The following is a 13,377-nucleotide window of genomic DNA, read 5'->3' as shown; positions in this document are numbered from 1 at the left end:
GGGGGGGGTGGGGGGGGGGGGGGGTGGGGGGGGGGGGGGGTGGGGGGGGGGGGGGGTGGGGGGGGGGGGGGGTGGGGGGGGGGGGGGGTGGGGGGGGGGGGGGGTGGGGGGGGGGGGGGGTGGGGGGGGGGGGGGGTGGGGGGGGGGGGGGGTGGGGGGGGGGGGGGGTGGGGGGGGGGGGGGGTGGGGGGGGGGGGGGGTGGGGGGGGGGGGGGGTGGGGGGGGGGGGGGGTGGGGGGGGGGGGGGGTGGGGGGGGGGGGGGGTGGGGGGGGGGGGGGGTGGGGGGGGGGGGGGGTGGGGGGGGGGGGGGGTGGGGGGGGGGGGGGGTGGGGGGGGGGGGGGGTGGGGGGGGGGGGGGGTGGGGGGGGGGGGGGGTGGGGGGGGGGGGGGGTGGGGGGGGGGGGGGGTGGGGGGGGGGGGGGGTGGGGGGGGGGGGGGGTGGGGGGGGGGGGGGGTGGGGGGGGGGGGGGGTGGGGGGGGGGGGGGGTGGGGGGGGGGGGGGGTGGGGGGGGGGGGGGGTGGGGGGGGGGGGGGGTGGGGGGGGGGGGGGGTGGGGGGGGGGGGGGGTGGGGGGGGGGGGGGGTGGGGGGGGGGGGGGGTGGGGGGGGGGGGGGGTGGGGGGGGGGGGGGGTGGGGGGGGGGGGGGGTGGGGGGGGGGGGGGGTGGGGGGGGGGGGGGGTGGGGGGGGGGGGGGGTGGGGGGGGGGGGGGGTGGGGGGGGGGGGGGGTGGGGGGGGGGGGGGGTGGGGGGGGGGGGGGGTGGGGGGGGGGGGGGGTGGGGGGGGGGGGGGGTGGGGGGGGGGGGGGGTGGGGGGGGGGGGGGGTGGGGGGGGGGGGGGGTGGGGGGGGGGGGGGGTGGGGGGGGGGGGGGGTGGGGGGGGGGGGGGGTGGGGGGGGGGGGGGGTGGGGGGGGGGGGGGGTGGGGGGGGGGGGGGGTGGGGGGGGGGGGGGGTGGGGGGGGGGGGGGGTGGGGGGGGGGGGGGGTGGGGGGGGGGGGGGGTGGGGGGGGGGGGGGGTGGGGGGGGGGGGGGGTGGGGGGGGGGGGGGGTGGGGGGGGGGGGGGGTGGGGGGGGGGGGGGGTGGGGGGGGGGGGGGGTGGGGGGGGGGGGGGGTGGGGGGGGGGGGGGGTGGGGGGGGGGGGGGGTGGGGGGGGGGGGGGGTGGGGGGGGGGGGGGGTGGGGGGGGGGGGGGGTGGGGGGGGGGGGGGGTGGGGGGGGGGGGGGGTGGGGGGGGGGGGGGGTGGGGGGGGGGGGGGGTGGGGGGGGGGGGGGGTGGGGGGGGGGGGGGGTGGGGGGGGGGGGGGGTGGGGGGGGGGGGGGGTGGGGGGGGGGGGGGGTGGGGGGGGGGGGGGGTGGGGGGGGGGGGGGGTGGGGGGGGGGGGGGGTGGGGGGGGGGGGGGGTGGGGGGGGGGGGGGGTGGGGGGGGGGGGGGGTGGGGGGGGGGGGGGGTGGGGGGGGGGGGGGGTGGGGGGGGGGGGGGGTGGGGGGGGGGGGGGGTGGGGGGGGGGGGGGGTGGGGGGGGGGGGGGGTGGGGGGGGGGGGGGGTGGGGGGGGGGGGGGGTGGGGGGGGGGGGGGGTGGGGGGGGGGGGGGGTGGGGGGGGGGGGGGGTGGGGGGGGGGGGGGGTGGGGGGGGGGGGGGGTGGGGGGGGGGGGGGGTGGGGGGGGGGGGGGGTGGGGGGGGGGGGGGGTGGGGGGGGGGGGGGGTGGGGGGGGGGGGGGGTGGGGGGGGGGGGGGGTGGGGGGGGGGGGGGGTGGGGGGGGGGGGGGGTGGGGGGGGGGGGGGGTGGGGGGGGGGGGGGGTGGGGGGGGGGGGGGGTGGGGGGGGGGGGGGGTGGGGGGGGGGGGGGGTGGGGGGGGGGGGGGGTGGGGGGGGGGGGGGGTGGGGGGGGGGGGGGGTGGGGGGGGGGGGGGGTGGGGGGGGGGGGGGGTGGGGGGGGGGGGGGGTGGGGGGGGGGGGGGGTGGGGGGGGGGGGGGGTGGGGGGGGGGGGGGGTGGGGGGGGGGGGGGGTGGGGGGGGGGGGGGGTGGGGGGGGGGGGGGGTGGGGGGGGGGGGGGGTGGGGGGGGGGGGGGGTGGGGGGGGGGGGGGGTGGGGGGGGGGGGGGGTGGGGGGGGGGGGGGGTGGGGGGGGGGGGGGGTGGGGGGGGGGGGGGGTGGGGGGGGGGGGGGGTGGGGGGGGGGGGGGGTGGGGGGGGGGGGGGGTGGGGGGGGGGGGGGGTGGGGGGGGGGGGGGGTGGGGGGGGGGGGGGGTGGGGGGGGGGGGGGGTGGGGGGGGGGGGGGGTGGGGGGGGGGGGGGGTGGGGGGGGGGGGGGGTGGGGGGGGGGGGGGGTGGGGGGGGGGGGGGGTGGGGGGGGGGGGGGGTGGGGGGGGGGGGGGGTGGGGGGGGGGGGGGGTGGGGGGGGGGGGGGGTGGGGGGGGGGGGGGGTGGGGGGGGGGGGGGGTGGGGGGGGGGGGGGGTGGGGGGGGGGGGGGGTGGGGGGGGGGGGGGGTGGGGGGGGGGGGGGGTGGGGGGGGGGGGGGGTGGGGGGGGGGGGGGGTGGGGGGGGGGGGGGGTGGGGGGGGGGGGGGGTGGGGGGGGGGGGGGGTGGGGGGGGGGGGGGGTGGGGGGGGGGGGGGGTGGGGGGGGGGGGGGGTGGGGGGGGGGGGGGGTGGGGGGGGGGGGGGGTGGGGGGGGGGGGGGGTGGGGGGGGGGGGGGGTGGGGGGGGGGGGGGGTGGGGGGGGGGGGGGGTGGGGGGGGGGGGGGGTGGGGGGGGGGGGGGGTGGGGGGGGGGGGGGGTGGGGGGGGGGGGGGGTGGGGGGGGGGGGGGGTGGGGGGGGGGGGGGGTGGGGGGGGGGGGGGGTGGGGGGGGGGGGGGGTGGGGGGGGGGGGGGGTGGGGGGGGGGGGGGGTGGGGGGGGGGGGGGGTGGGGGGGGGGGGGGGTGGGGGGGGGGGGGGGTGGGGGGGGGGGGGGGTGGGGGGGGGGGGGGGTGGGGGGGGGGGGGGGTGGGGGGGGGGGGGGGTGGGGGGGGGGGGGGGTGGGGGGGGGGGGGGGTGGGGGGGGGGGGGGGTGGGGGGGGGGGGGGGTGGGGGGGGGGGGGGGTGGGGGGGGGGGGGGGTGGGGGGGGGGGGGGGTGGGGGGGGGGGGGGGTGGGGGGGGGGGGGGGTGGGGGGGGGGGGGGGTGGGGGGGGGGGGGGGTGGGGGGGGGGGGGGGTGGGGGGGGGGGGGGGTGGGGGGGGGGGGGGGTGGGGGGGGGGGGGGGTGGGGGGGGGGGGGGGTGGGGGGGGGGGGGGGTGGGGGGGGGGGGGGGTGGGGGGGGGGGGGGGTGGGGGGGGGGGGGGGTGGGGGGGGGGGGGGGTGGGGGGGGGGGGGGGTGGGGGGGGGGGGGGGTGGGGGGGGGGGGGGGTGGGGGGGGGGGGGGGTGGGGGGGGGGGGGGGTGGGGGGGGGGGGGGGTGGGGGGGGGGGGGGGTGGGGGGGGGGGGGGGTGGGGGGGGGGGGGGGTGGGGGGGGGGGGGGGTGGGGGGGGGGGGGGGTGGGGGGGGGGGGGGGTGGGGGGGGGGGGGGGTGGGGGGGGGGGGGGGTGGGGGGGGGGGGGGGTGGGGGGGGGGGGGGGTGGGGGGGGGGGGGGGTGGGGGGGGGGGGGGGTGGGGGGGGGGGGGGGTGGGGGGGGGGGGGGGTGGGGGGGGGGGGGGGTGGGGGGGGGGGGGGGTGGGGGGGGGGGGGGGTGGGGGGGGGGGGGGGTGGGGGGGGGGGGGGGTGGGGGGGGGGGGGGGTGGGGGGGGGGGGGGGTGGGGGGGGGGGGGGGTGGGGGGGGGGGGGGGTGGGGGGGGGGGGGGGTGGGGGGGGGGGGGGGTGGGGGGGGGGGGGGGTGGGGGGGGGGGGGGGTGGGGGGGGGGGGGGGTGGGGGGGGGGGGGGGTGGGGGGGGGGGGGGGTGGGGGGGGGGGGGGGTGGGGGGGGGGGGGGGTGGGGGGGGGGGGGGGTGGGGGGGGGGGGGGGTGGGGGGGGGGGGGGGTGGGGGGGGGGGGGGGTGGGGGGGGGGGGGGGTGGGGGGGGGGGGGGGTGGGGGGGGGGGGGGGTGGGGGGGGGGGGGGGTGGGGGGGGGGGGGGGTGGGGGGGGGGGGGGGTGGGGGGGGGGGGGGGTGGGGGGGGGGGGGGGTGGGGGGGGGGGGGGGTGGGGGGGGGGGGGGGTGGGGGGGGGGGGGGGTGGGGGGGGGGGGGGGTGGGGGGGGGGGGGGGTGGGGGGGGGGGGGGGTGGGGGGGGGGGGGGGTGGGGGGGGGGGGGGGTGGGGGGGGGGGGGGGTGGGGGGGGGGGGGGGTGGGGGGGGGGGGGGGTGGGGGGGGGGGGGGGTGGGGGGGGGGGGGGGTGGGGGGGGGGGGGGGTGGGGGGGGGGGGGGGTGGGGGGGGGGGGGGGTGGGGGGGGGGGGGGGTGGGGGGGGGGGGGGGTGGGGGGGGGGGGGGGTGGGGGGGGGGGGGGGTGGGGGGGGGGGGGGGTGGGGGGGGGGGGGGGTGGGGGGGGGGGGGGGTGGGGGGGGGGGGGGGTGGGGGGGGGGGGGGGTGGGGGGGGGGGGGGGTGGGGGGGGGGGGGGGTGGGGGGGGGGGGGGGTGGGGGGGGGGGGGGGTGGGGGGGGGGGGGGGTGGGGGGGGGGGGGGGTGGGGGGGGGGGGGGGTGGGGGGGGGGGGGGGTGGGGGGGGGGGGGGGTGGGGGGGGGGGGGGGTGGGGGGGGGGGGGGGTGGGGGGGGGGGGGGGTGGGGGGGGGGGGGGGTGGGGGGGGGGGGGGGTGGGGGGGGGGGGGGGTGGGGGGGGGGGGGGGTGGGGGGGGGGGGGGGTGGGGGGGGGGGGGGGTGGGGGGGGGGGGGGGTGGGGGGGGGGGGGGGTGGGGGGGGGGGGGGGTGGGGGGGGGGGGGGGTGGGGGGGGGGGGGGGTGGGGGGGGGGGGGGGTGGGGGGGGGGGGGGGTGGGGGGGGGGGGGGGTGGGGGGGGGGGGGGGTGGGGGGGGGGGGGGGTGGGGGGGGGGGGGGGTGGGGGGGGGGGGGGGTGGGGGGGGGGGGGGGTGGGGGGGGGGGGGGGTGGGGGGGGGGGGGGGTGGGGGGGGGGGGGGGTGGGGGGGGGGGGGGGTGGGGGGGGGGGGGGGTGGGGGGGGGGGGGGGTGGGGGGGGGGGGGGGTGGGGGGGGGGGGGGGTGGGGGGGGGGGGGGGTGGGGGGGGGGGGGGGTGGGGGGGGGGGGGGGTGGGGGGGGGGGGGGGTGGGGGGGGGGGGGGGTGGGGGGGGGGGGGGGTGGGGGGGGGGGGGGGTGGGGGGGGGGGGGGGTGGGGGGGGGGGGGGGTGGGGGGGGGGGGGGGTGGGGGGGGGGGGGGGTGGGGGGGGGGGGGGGTGGGGGGGGGGGGGGGTGGGGGGGGGGGGGGGTGGGGGGGGGGGGGGGTGGGGGGGGGGGGGGGTGGGGGGGGGGGGGGGTGGGGGGGGGGGGGGGTGGGGGGGGGGGGGGGTGGGGGGGGGGGGGGGTGGGGGGGGGGGGGGGTGGGGGGGGGGGGGGGTGGGGGGGGGGGGGGGTGGGGGGGGGGGGGGGTGGGGGGGGGGGGGGGTGGGGGGGGGGGGGGGTGGGGGGGGGGGGGGGTGGGGGGGGGGGGGGGTGGGGGGGGGGGGGGGTGGGGGGGGGGGGGGGTGGGGGGGGGGGGGGGTGGGGGGGGGGGGGGGTGGGGGGGGGGGGGGGTGGGGGGGGGGGGGGGTGGGGGGGGGGGGGGGTGGGGGGGGGGGGGGGTGGGGGGGGGGGGGGGTGGGGGGGGGGGGGGGTGGGGGGGGGGGGGGGTGGGGGGGGGGGGGGGTGGGGGGGGGGGGGGGTGGGGGGGGGGGGGGGTGGGGGGGGGGGGGGGTGGGGGGGGGGGGGGGTGGGGGGGGGGGGGGGTGGGGGGGGGGGGGGGTGGGGGGGGGGGGGGGTGGGGGGGGGGGGGGGTGGGGGGGGGGGGGGGTGGGGGGGGGGGGGGGTGGGGGGGGGGGGGGGTGGGGGGGGGGGGGGGTGGGGGGGGGGGGGGGTGGGGGGGGGGGGGGGTGGGGGGGGGGGGGGGTGGGGGGGGGGGGGGGTGGGGGGGGGGGGGGGTGGGGGGGGGGGGGGGTGGGGGGGGGGGGGGGTGGGGGGGGGGGGGGGTGGGGGGGGGGGGGGGTGGGGGGGGGGGGGGGTGGGGGGGGGGGGGGGTGGGGGGGGGGGGGGGTGGGGGGGGGGGGGGGTGGGGGGGGGGGGGGGTGGGGGGGGGGGGGGGTGGGGGGGGGGGGGGGTGGGGGGGGGGGGGGGTGGGGGGGGGGGGGGGTGGGGGGGGGGGGGGGTGGGGGGGGGGGGGGGTGGGGGGGGGGGGGGGTGGGGGGGGGGGGGGGTGGGGGGGGGGGGGGGTGGGGGGGGGGGGGGGTGGGGGGGGGGGGGGGTGGGGGGGGGGGGGGGTGGGGGGGGGGGGGGGTGGGGGGGGGGGGGGGTGGGGGGGGGGGGGGGTGGGGGGGGGGGGGGGTGGGGGGGGGGGGGGGTGGGGGGGGGGGGGGGTGGGGGGGGGGGGGGGTGGGGGGGGGGGGGGGTGGGGGGGGGGGGGGGTGGGGGGGGGGGGGGGTGGGGGGGGGGGGGGGTGGGGGGGGGGGGGGGTGGGGGGGGGGGGGGGTGGGGGGGGGGGGGGGTGGGGGGGGGGGGGGGTGGGGGGGGGGGGGGGTGGGGGGGGGGGGGGGTGGGGGGGGGGGGGGGTGGGGGGGGGGGGGGGTGGGGGGGGGGGGGGGTGGGGGGGGGGGGGGGTGGGGGGGGGGGGGGGTGGGGGGGGGGGGGGGTGGGGGGGGGGGGGGGTGGGGGGGGGGGGGGGTGGGGGGGGGGGGGGGTGGGGGGGGGGGGGGGTGGGGGGGGGGGGGGGTGGGGGGGGGGGGGGGTGGGGGGGGGGGGGGGTGGGGGGGGGGGGGGGTGGGGGGGGGGGGGGGTGGGGGGGGGGGGGGGTGGGGGGGGGGGGGGGTGGGGGGGGGGGGGGGTGGGGGGGGGGGGGGGTGGGGGGGGGGGGGGGTGGGGGGGGGGGGGGGTGGGGGGGGGGGGGGGTGGGGGGGGGGGGGGGTGGGGGGGGGGGGGGGTGGGGGGGGGGGGGGGTGGGGGGGGGGGGGGGTGGGGGGGGGGGGGGGTGGGGGGGGGGGGGGGTGGGGGGGGGGGGGGGTGGGGGGGGGGGGGGGTGGGGGGGGGGGGGGGTGGGGGGGGGGGGGGGTGGGGGGGGGGGGGGGTGGGGGGGGGGGGGGGTGGGGGGGGGGGGGGGTGGGGGGGGGGGGGGGTGGGGGGGGGGGGGGGTGGGGGGGGGGGGGGGTGGGGGGGGGGGGGGGTGGGGGGGGGGGGGGGTGGGGGGGGGGGGGGGTGGGGGGGGGGGGGGGTGGGGGGGGGGGGGGGTGGGGGGGGGGGGGGGTGGGGGGGGGGGGGGGTGGGGGGGGGGGGGGGTGGGGGGGGGGGGGGGTGGGGGGGGGGGGGGGTGGGGGGGGGGGGGGGTGGGGGGGGGGGGGGGTGGGGGGGGGGGGGGGTGGGGGGGGGGGGGGGTGGGGGGGGGGGGGGGTGGGGGGGGGGGGGGGTGGGGGGGGGGGGGGGTGGGGGGGGGGGGGGGTGGGGGGGGGGGGGGGTGGGGGGGGGGGGGGGTGGGGGGGGGGGGGGGTGGGGGGGGGGGGGGGTGGGGGGGGGGGGGGGTGGGGGGGGGGGGGGGTGGGGGGGGGGGGGGGTGGGGGGGGGGGGGGGTGGGGGGGGGGGGGGGTGGGGGGGGGGGGGGGTGGGGGGGGGGGGGGGTGGGGGGGGGGGGGGGTGGGGGGGGGGGGGGGTGGGGGGGGGGGGGGGTGGGGGGGGGGGGGGGTGGGGGGGGGGGGGGGTGGGGGGGGGGGGGGGTGGGGGGGGGGGGGGGTGGGGGGGGGGGGGGGTGGGGGGGGGGGGGGGTGGGGGGGGGGGGGGGTGGGGGGGGGGGGGGGTGGGGGGGGGGGGGGGTGGGGGGGGGGGGGGGTGGGGGGGGGGGGGGGTGGGGGGGGGGGGGGGTGGGGGGGGGGGGGGGTGGGGGGGGGGGGGGGTGGGGGGGGGGGGGGGTGGGGGGGGGGGGGGGTGGGGGGGGGGGGGGGTGGGGGGGGGGGGGGGTGGGGGGGGGGGGGGGTGGGGGGGGGGGGGGGTGGGGGGGGGGGGGGGTGGGGGGGGGGGGGGGTGGGGGGGGGGGGGGGTGGGGGGGGGGGGGGGTGGGGGGGGGGGGGGGTGGGGGGGGGGGGGGGTGGGGGGGGGGGGGGGTGGGGGGGGGGGGGGGTGGGGGGGGGGGGGGGTGGGGGGGGGGGGGGGTGGGGGGGGGGGGGGGTGGGGGGGGGGGGGGGTGGGGGGGGGGGGGGGTGGGGGGGGGGGGGGGTGGGGGGGGGGGGGGGTGGGGGGGGGGGGGGGTGGGGGGGGGGGGGGGTGGGGGGGGGGGGGGGTGGGGGGGGGGGGGGGTGGGGGGGGGGGGGGGTGGGGGGGGGGGGGGGTGGGGGGGGGGGGGGGTGGGGGGGGGGGGGGGTGGGGGGGGGGGGGGGTGGGGGGGGGGGGGGGTGGGGGGGGGGGGGGGTGGGGGGGGGGGGGGGTGGGGGGGGGGGGGGGTGGGGGGGGGGGGGGGTGGGGGGGGGGGGGGGTGGGGGGGGGGGGGGGTGGGGGGGGGGGGGGGTGGGGGGGGGGGGGGGTGGGGGGGGGGGGGGGTGGGGGGGGGGGGGGGTGGGGGGGGGGGGGGGTGGGGGGGGGGGGGGGTGGGGGGGGGGGGGGGTGGGGGGGGGGGGGGGTGGGGGGGGGGGGGGGTGGGGGGGGGGGGGGGTGGGGGGGGGGGGGGGTGGGGGGGGGGGGGGGTGGGGGGGGGGGGGGGTGGGGGGGGGGGGGGGTGGGGGGGGGGGGGGGTGGGGGGGGGGGGGGGTGGGGGGGGGGGGGGGTGGGGGGGGGGGGGGGTGGGGGGGGGGGGGGGTGGGGGGGGGGGGGGGTGGGGGGGGGGGGGGGTGGGGGGGGGGGGGGGTGGGGGGGGGGGGGGGTGGGGGGGGGGGGGGGTGGGGGGGGGGGGGGGTGGGGGGGGGGGGGGGTGGGGGGGGGGGGGGGTGGGGGGGGGGGGGGGTGGGGGGGGGGGGGGGTGGGGGGGGGGGGGGGTGGGGGGGGGGGGGGGTGGGGGGGGGGGGGGGTGGGGGGGGGGGGGGGTGGGGGGGGGGGGGGGTGGGGGGGGGGGGGGGTGGGGGGGGGGGGGGGTGGGGGGGGGGGGGGGTGGGGGGGGGGGGGGGTGGGGGGGGGGGGGGGTGGGGGGGGGGGGGGGTGGGGGGGGGGGGGGGTGGGGGGGGGGGGGGGTGGGGGGGGGGGGGGGTGGGGGGGGGGGGGGGTGGGGGGGGGGGGGGGTGGGGGGGGGGGGGGGTGGGGGGGGGGGGGGGTGGGGGGGGGGGGGGGTGGGGGGGGGGGGGGGTGGGGGGGGGGGGGGGTGGGGGGGGGGGGGGGTGGGGGGGGGGGGGGGTGGGGGGGGGGGGGGGTGGGGGGGGGGGGGGGTGGGGGGGGGGGGGGGTGGGGGGGGGGGGGGGTGGGGGGGGGGGGGGGTGGGGGGGGGGGGGGGTGGGGGGGGGGGGGGGTGGGGGGGGGGGGGGGTGGGGGGGGGGGGGGGTGGGGGGGGGGGGGGGTGGGGGGGGGGGGGGGTGGGGGGGGGGGGGGGTGGGGGGGGGGGGGGGTGGGGGGGGGGGGGGGTGGGGGGGGGGGGGGGTGGGGGGGGGGGGGGGTGGGGGGGGGGGGGGGTGGGGGGGGGGGGGGGTGGGGGGGGGGGGGGGTGGGGGGGGGGGGGGGTGGGGGGGGGGGGGGGTGGGGGGGGGGGGGGGTGGGGGGGGGGGGGGGTGGGGGGGGGGGGGGGTGGGGGGGGGGGGGGGTGGGGGGGGGGGGGGGTGGGGGGGGGGGGGGGTGGGGGGGGGGGGGGGTGGGGGGGGGGGGGGGTGGGGGGGGGGGGGGGTGGGGGGGGGGGGGGGTGGGGGGGGGGGGGGGTGGGGGGGGGGGGGGGTGGGGGGGGGGGGGGGTGGGGGGGGGGGGGGGTGGGGGGGGGGGGGGGTGGGGGGGGGGGGGGGTGGGGGGGGGGGGGGGTGGGGGGGGGGGGGGGTGGGGGGGGGGGGGGGTGGGGGGGGGGGGGGGTGGGGGGGGGGGGGGGTGGGGGGGGGGGGGGGTGGGGGGGGGGGGGGGTGGGGGGGGGGCCCCCCCACCTCCCTGGCCTCCCTGGGGGTGCGGAAGCCAGTCTGTGGCCACGGCAATCAAATCAGCTGGTGAGTGGTGTTCCAGCACGGGGGGAGCCACCGGGCGCTAGCCGGGTCGCCATGCCGTGGGAGAAGCCGGGTGCAGGGACCCAGCCAGTGCCTGGCACACACACCCCCACGTGACAAAATGGCACGTGCCCAGGGACATGGGATACCCCATGTCACCATTAGCGGTACGCCACTGCTCTCCTCTCAGGAGGTAAGCAGTGGCTGCTAGGTAAGACTGTGCTGCATTTGTATCTGTTATACATGCACCCCATTGTACAAATACAGAGGAAAATTGGCAATCAAGAAGCCGAGCCTCTTGCACCGTCTGCCTTTCTTTACTAGCTGGTAAAGTTATTGAACTGAAACCTTCTGCTATCTGGTTGTCTTGGAAAACAAGCACACGTGGTGACAGTCCACCGTTTGGGTAACATCTTTCAAGAACTCTTTATTTGGGGTCTTTATGCTTTTAGTGACACATTCCTCAAAATCCTCAAAATCCAAAAGGATCCAATCTGCTAGATGCAGATTGACTGGGGATTGGAAAAAAAGATGAGCTTCTATTTCCTCTCTTGTTAAACAGAATCAAGCAAAAATTAAGACGAATCTATCTCAACTCAGAACTCTCTAAATCAGTGGTGGGCAATTATTTTTTCCATGGGGCCGCATGAGAAACAGAAAATATTGTGGAGGGCCGGGCCAAAAGGCAGGGGGGCGAGGCGCTTTTGAAAGCCCCGCAGAAGCCGGCAGCCAAGGCAACCGGCTTCTGCAGGGCTTTCAAAGACGCCTCGCTCCCCAGCACGGCAGGGGGGCCAGTCAGGGTCATCCGGCGGGCCGGATGTGGCCCGCGGGCCGTATAATGCCCAGGTCTGCTCTAAATAAAACCAATGTGAGGATTCAGATGGGACATTGTAAACATGCCTCCCAGTTTGACCCCAGTCTTGTCTGGCAACAATTGGGATTGATTATTCCTATTCTAGAGGACTAAAGAAATATTATTTGCTAAATGTCTATATCATCTCCCATGGGAGATGCCAGAAGGAGGGCCAAATAAACTAGACTTTCTCTTCCATTAGATGTTTTGTTCCATGTAACTGTATCAGGTGCCAAAGGCATTGGGAAATACTTGTGGGCCACACACATCACTGCAGCTAGTAATTATGTGGTTGTGGGTGACGGACGACACCCACACACACTGCCAGACCAATACACCTACACCAACACCGATGAAGGTACCTCATGCTGTGTGAGTCAAAATTAATGAACAGTGAACATGACATATATCAACGTAGGCACTGGATGTTTAAAAGCCATTTGGACCTCTCAAGACGTGCCTCATTTCAAACAAGGATGCTGGCAGGCGTTCTAAAGGAACAACATTTCTTCCTAGAGATTTCTCATATGCTCAACTAGACTCGCCTTGGAAGCCTCTTCTTGTTAACCGACGAGGTGAGTATGATAACATGTCTTCTGTTTGCCATTAACGGATGCGTTGGCTGGAGGACGAGGCCTTCTGCTAAATCTAGCCTTGCAGGGTTGAAAGCAGCCCAGACACTGCCAAGGGAACATCTGTAAATTATGAGACCCCTTTCTGGCAATCCACATGCCATTATTGTTAGAATGGGTTGCTAAGTCTGCGGACCATTGAAGTGGGTGGAAGTTTGTCTCGGCAGGGGAATTGTGTCTGAGCCCAAAAGTGACATCGTGTCCAAGTGATGCTCTAAGGCACAGGTGTCAAACTCGCAGCCCTCCAGATGTTATGGACTACAGTTCCCATCATCCCCTGCCAGCATGATGGGAACTGTTGTCCATAACATCTGGAGGACCGTGATTTTGACAGCTGTGGTCTAAGGAATCCCCAGCTCTCTATGTTAAAGACCGAAGAGATTAGGGGTACTTCAAAGGATTGTCTGTTACTTGCAAGTTCACACACAATTCCCTCCAGAGTTTTTTTCCACCACAATGATCAGCATCAGCGGACAAGTGACCGGCTTAGATAACAAAGCAAAACAAGTGTCGTAGACCACTTTCAATTATTGGCCCAGCCAATTCAGCATTGGTTGTTCCTACTTTCGATGGTGCTCTCAAGACTTCATCCAGGGTCTTTCCCAAACCTACAGCCCATGAGCCAGTGTGGTGTGGTGGTTAAGAGCGGTGGAATCTAATCTGGATAACTGGGTTTGATCCTTTCCTCCTCCACATGAGTGGCAGACTCTAAACTGGTGGACTGTTTTGTTTTCCCACTCCACCGATTGAAGCCTTCTGGGTGACCTTGGGCTAGTCACAGTTCTCTCAGAACTCTCTCAGCCCCATTTACCTCACAAGGTGCCTGTTGTGGGGAAATAAAGGAGTTTGAAAGCTGCTTTGAGCCTCTTTTTTTTAAAAAAAATAATCAGGGTATAAAACTCATCTCTTCTTCAGAGTAGGTAAATGTGGCACGTTCTGATGCTGTATTTGTCTTTTACTGCTAAAAAGATTTTCGTTCACCAAAGGCTTTCATTGCTAAGTTGAGGTGGCTATTCATCAGAGCGAGAACTAATACATTTCCTCTTATCTTTTCCTTGGAGAGATTTATGATATCTTTTCAGCAAAAGCGTATATGTGCATATTGTTTAACCTCGGAGTCGTCACTGGAGCACATTCTATGCATCTGCCCAAAATTTACAGATCTCAGACCTAGCTCGTTTTTCGAGGTCCCAAAATTGGTTTACCCGTGCCCCCCTAATTTTAAATTGAACCACATCTTGAACAATGAGGATCCCAAGCAATTGGAAATGGTGGCCAAATCCTTGCTCAATACTGTGAAATAATTCTTTGGGTCTCCTTTTTTTTTAATTTTCCTGAAGTTTGTACTTTATGAAAAATGAGCAGTTGTTTTACTTTGTCAAATTGTACCTGGATCATACTATCACACAGTTTTTTATCTGCATTATCTCCTGATGCCTAATAAAGGTCTCTGAACTGACTTTCATTGCAAAGTTAAGGTTCAGTTTGACGTTTAGTCAGTAGCTTTGCCTGGCAGTAGAAACAGATTGGATGATATTTTAATTTTTGACTCTGCATTACAGAAGCCGATTATGCATAGCCAGGTTCCTGTGACTTCAGTGGTCAGGGAGTCGTTGAGCGTTTCCCCACTTACCTGCTACTGCGCGCTACTCTCCCCAAGTAG

Source organism: Sphaerodactylus townsendi, linkage group LG01, assembly GCF_021028975.2.
Source record: "Sphaerodactylus townsendi isolate TG3544 linkage group LG01, MPM_Stown_v2.3, whole genome shotgun sequence".
Classification (NCBI taxonomy): Eukaryota; Metazoa; Chordata; class Lepidosauria; order Squamata; family Sphaerodactylidae; genus Sphaerodactylus; species Sphaerodactylus townsendi.
Note: the sequence above shows the minus strand (reverse complement) of the source record.